Source organism: Mesoplodon bidens, assembly GCF_964165515.1.
Source record: "Mesoplodon bidens genome assembly, chromosome: 15".
NCBI classification, from domain to species: Eukaryota; Metazoa; Chordata; class Mammalia; order Artiodactyla; family Ziphiidae; genus Mesoplodon; species Mesoplodon bidens.
The window spans coordinates 43,714,976-43,719,253 of NC_138171.1; positions in this window are offsets into that span (position 1 = coordinate 43,714,976).

Consider the following 4,278-nt stretch of genomic DNA (forward strand, 5'->3'; position numbering starts at 1 on the left):
GAGGGTCATATCAAGGAATAGACAAGGCTGAGGGCAGGGTGAGGACCAGGGTCAGGATAAGTATGGAGTGAGCATCAGGCTCATGGTAAAAGTAAAGGCTAGGTTCAGGGTCAGGGTCAAAGTGAGGGTCAGTAAAAGTTCAGAGTTAATATGACAATAGTGTCTGGGGCAGGGTCAGCTTCATAATCAGGATTAAGGTCAGGCTGCTTTCAGTGTGGGAAGATCATCAGGGTCAGGCTCAGGGTAAGGTCAAAGTCAGCTTGAGGGTCAATTTCAGGTAAGGCTCAGGGGAACAAGAACATCAGAATCTATTTGGGGAGATGGTCATGTAGAGGGTGAGGATGAGCATGTTTTTAAATGTAGGTTTTATTATTATTTAAATATGGGGAGGCCAACAGATCAGTAGACAGCTATCATTGAAAAGATAGTTTGTGACAGTTCCCAAGAGGAGGGGCATGTCATGCCACACAGGCCACATGGAGAAGCACCACAGTTGGTCAGGAGGCAAAGGGAGAGAGGTCAGAATCAGGTAAATTTAAAGGTAAAGTTCAGGGTGACACCAATGCTAATTCCTGGGTCTTGATGAAGGTAAGGGTCACGCTCAAGGTCAGATTGAGTGTCATTGTGAGGGTCAGAACCGGGGTTAGTGTCAGAGTCAGGAAGAACAGTCAGGGGTGTGAGGCAAATGTTCAGAGTCATGATCAGGAAGAGGTCAAGGTCAGTTTCAGCACCAGGATCAGGGTCAGGATCAGGGTGCGGTGCCAACCCGGGCCAGGGTGAGGGAAGGGTAGTGTCAGGGTGATAGTCTGGTTCAGGTAAAGCATAAGTTTCAGATTCAAGGCAGTGTCAAGGGCATAGTGAAGTTATGTGTAAGGGTCATTGAAGAGTCAGAGTGAGGTCAGGCTCAGGGAGAAGGTAATGGTCAAGTCAGGGTAAATGGAGAGTGAGTATAAGAGTCAGGGTCAGGGTCAGGTAAGGGTCAAGTTTATGGTCATGATGAGAGTCGTGGTGAGGCTGAGATTCAGGGCCAGGGTGAGGGTCAAGTTGAGTGCTGGTGTAGGGTTAGCATCAATGTTAGGGGCAGGGGCAGGGTAAAGATGAAATTGAAGGTAAAGGTGAGAGTGAGAGTCAGGGTCAGGTACAGAATCAGAGTCAGAGTGAGAATGAGATAGAGTGTTTAAATGAGTATCAGGATCAAAGTCAGGGTGAGTGTCACAGTCAGACACAAGGTAAGAGTGAGTAGCAAGGTGAGATTCAGGTATTGAACAGAGGTGGTGTCAGAATGAGAGTGAGAGTCAGAGTCAAGGTGAGAGTGAGTATACACTTCAGGGTCAGAGTGATGGTTATAATCAGTGTTTAGGTGAAACTGAGGGTCAAGGTCAGGGTCAGGTGAGGATGAGTGTGACAGTCAAGTCCAGTGTGAATGTCAAGTAAGGGTCAGGGTGACAGAGATTCAATGGCTATGTGAAAATCGGGGATGTGGTGAGGGTCAGGGTAGGATCAACATCAGAGTAGGGCAGGGCCATAATGAAGTCACAATTGGGGTCAGTGTCAGGTTGAGTGTCATGCCAGTGTAATAGTCAGGATCAGTGTGAGTAAGTAGTTCAGGGTCAGGGCGAGGTTTAGAATCAGTTAGGATTAGCATCAAGAGCAGACTCAGGGTGAGGGTCAGGGTGAGAGTCCTTATAACTTTCAGGGTCAGGGTGAGGTTCAGAGTTATGTACTATGTGAGGTTAAGGGTCAGAATATAAGTCAGACATGAGGGTCAGAGTCAGGTTTAGGGGCAGGGTGCTTATGTGTATCAGGGTCAAAGTCAACTTCAGAGTCAGTGTCTAGGACAGGATATGTCTGTCAGTCAGGGTCAGAGTAGAAGTCAGAATCAAGGTCAGGGTGAAAAGTTGGGTCAGATAAAGTTCAGGGTCTAGTTCAGCATCAGGATCAGTGTGAGAGTAAGAATGAGAGATAATGTCAGTGTGAAGGTCAGGGACAGTGGGAGGGTAAGGGTGTTTGTCATGGTCAGAATCAAGGTCAAGTGAGAGTGGATAAGCCTCAGAGTCAGGGTGAGATTAAAGGTGAGGTTCAAGTTCACAGCTCTAGGGGCAGAGTCAATGTCAGGGTGAGGATAAGGGCAGGGTTATGGCTGTAATATTTCACCTTTTGTTTACAATCTTATTTCTAGTATGAATTCAAGTACTGCTGTCAAAGTAAAAGGAGCATTATTCTTCCTGCTGATTCTGGTTAATTTTTCTGTGGGAACAGTAATGGATTTGGGGTACTCACTGGCCCAGTAATTTTAATTGTATTATTATGGACCATCAGATCCAGATAATTCATACCACTAACTCTGAAAAATCAAAATATTCCAAATTTTACTTCTTTGTAGATTTACTGCCAGATGCTTGGATGGTAGGAATTCAAGAACATGCAGTGCAATTTAACAGATTTCTGGCCTAAAAAATGTTTTGCAACTTCTCAATTTCATACAGTTAATGGAATGGTCGGAATGGAATTTAGACATTGAGAAACGGTTGGCTTACAGCTTCAAGGCTAGATAGTTCCAAATTTATAGAAGGTTTACCTTCATTAATGGAGCCAAAATGGCAGCTTCTTCTTCTTCTTTTTTTTTTAAGAGAAAAGATATTAAATTATTTCTCGGTCTAATCTCTTTAAACACTCAGTGTGTTTTCACAGTGCAAGGGGAGGAACTGCTCTCAGCCAACAATTTACCAGTGATTCCGACACACACAAAGCAACTCCAAATCACCATGCTTTATACTTACTTTTAATTGCTGCACTGGAAAAGAAAAGGAAGGTGTAAATGAGGACAAGTGAGTTTACAGGGACTCCATCTTTGCCTTTAAATTAATCTCTGCTCTTGGCGGCAGCAGGGGATAAAAAACACAAGGAAAGAAGTGGCTTCTGACCATACTTTTCAGCTATGCTTCCAGCAGCAATGGGGTTAATCTAATATTTTTTTCATGTGGTACCTCTGTCTCTCTCTCTATCCATGCACAGCAGTCTGGGTCTTTTTGCACAAGTGACGCTATTGACTACTATCCCCTCTGAGCAGGCCCTGGGTCCCCATTAACGGGCTGAGACTTTCTGATGGGCGCAGTGGGAGGGCCTTGGCCTCAGCCTGGGCCACCAGTCACACCGTAGAGGTGCCCGCTACCTAGTTACCTGGAGGCCTCTACTCTCTTGCAAGGGGCCTCCACATACCCCACGTTTGAAAGGATGGCTGGGGTTACCTAGCTCATTCCCTTTGGACCTTGAACTGGACTACAGAGGCCCCAAAAGCCAAAAGTCGGAGGTGGGAGTGCACAGATCCGAAATGAAGGCTCGTTGTAGGTGGGAATGAGAAAACACCCCTTCTCTATCCTCTCTCCAACGCGGTAGAGAGAGTTAACAGGAGAACTCCGCATTCCCTCCCCCGGCGCGCGCCGAGCACAGCATCTGATTGGTGCGCCCTGTCCCCGAGCCCCGCCCCTCCCTCCGCGCCCCGAGGTTTTAGGTAAGGGTCGACAGCGGACCCTTCCTCATTCTCCCTAATACCTTCATTTCACTTTTTAAAAGCTCGAGAGCCTGGCCCGGCCCTTGTTCCACCCTAAAGCCCTAAAATAAGGAGGCCTAGGGTCTGGAGGTCGTAGTGAAAGGGGGTCTAGTCCGGGGAGTGACAGGAGAAAGTTGGGTCGGCAGGGACGGCTGGCAGGAATCTTCGCTTCCCAAGCCTGGGATCTGGGGCTGAGAGGTGATAGAGCCCAAGGTTTTCCCGTCTGAAAAATAAGGGGGGTGCTGAATAGTTCCCAAGACCCCTTCCAACTCTAAATCAAGCGGTACTCCAAGGAGGTGTTCTGTGGTCGTCTTCAGAGTTAAAAGAGCCTATAACGTTGTTCAAGCTGGGGCCGAGGGCAGGGGGTTGGAAAACTGAGCCGGAAGGACTCTTGATTCTACCTAGTGAAGGATAAACAAGACTGGGAGATTTCAACAACTGTCTTCTAGACAGCATGTCATAGGGCCACAGTTTCTGGAGAGCCTCTATCTCCCCCGTTTTGTCTACGAGCCCTTCCCCTGTCCCTCAGCACTTATTCTTTAGGCTCTGCCGGCTGGCCCCTCCTTCAGGCTATTTTAGTGCTGCCCAGGGGTTACTTAAGGCTGCAAACCTCTGCTCTAAGGAATTAGATCTCCGAGATCATATCTAGGAAGCAGGGTGAGGGAAAAGGGACCAACTGTCTCCACGAGGCAGCGATGGAAAACAAAGAAGAGCCACAGAGCCAGGAA